The sequence below is a fragment of the Hyalella azteca genome, unplaced genomic scaffold (genome assembly GCF_000764305.2).
Source record: "Hyalella azteca isolate HAZT.00-mixed unplaced genomic scaffold, Hazt_2.0.2 contig10104, whole genome shotgun sequence".
NCBI lineage: Eukaryota > Metazoa > Arthropoda > Malacostraca > Amphipoda > Hyalellidae > Hyalella > Hyalella azteca.
In genome coordinates, this window is record NW_025940153.1 from 86,403 (window position 1) to 87,402 (window position 1,000).

Sequence of the window (1,000 nt, forward strand, 5' to 3'; positions counted from 1 at the left end):
ACAGCGATAAGGCGCTTGAGAACCTCTTCTTCTTGTATTTCAAAGCTCGTTAATTTAGAGCTGACTGGGCGCTCCTCTATAGCTGGAATACTGTTCAAGTCCTCTTCAGTGAATACGCTACTGAAGATATGATTAAGTACGTTAGCTTTGCCCTCATCAGAGGATATCTTTCACTGATCTACTTTCAAATCAGAAATACCGTCCTTCATCTTGCACTTCGAGCTGGCATACAAAAAGAAGGCTTACAGGTTATTTTTTGCATTTTTAGCAATACTTTTTTCGAGGGTTTTTACTGCGGTGCGACAGCTTTCTTTAGCTTGATTTCGAGCTCTTGCGTATAGGTTATAGTCAGCATCGCTGCGAGTCTGTAAATAACGCTTGTATGCTTCCTTCTTTGTTTTCAGCTTAGCTAAAACTGTACTGTACATAGTACAGTTCAGGGCAAAAAGGTTCAGGGCAAGAGGTCCTTAATTTTAAAAGGGAGAGAGAGCTTGCTTTGATATGGTATGGAAGACGTTAATTGCGGCCGTAATAAACGCACGAGTTGGAACCAGAATCTTGAGTGAGAAATTCCAGTTTTAAAACGAAGTAATTAACGTTGCACACTTATGCCAGAAATGAAATTTCAGCTTTTGGCTTTGAGATATTCTCTTACGGAGGCGGGCGTTAACGGTTAAGTAGAAGTATTTTACAGTGAAGTAAAGTTGGCACTTTAGTTCACAAATTTCCGAGATTTTGATCGAATACTGAATTGCTTTAGGTGGTATGATACTTATTGAGGATATTTGGCACATGCCAAGACCAAATCAGGAAAGCGGGTATATACTCTACGCAATCCTATAGATTTACCGATGGTAATTATCATGACAAATGACCAATCTAAGGTTTATAGTTGCTAAAGTTAAATTTTTGTAACTGATTAAAATTTGACACAAAAGTTTATGCATCATGCATCTATTTAGCAAGTTTCCTGCATTTCTAAAGCGATAGATGGCAGGAC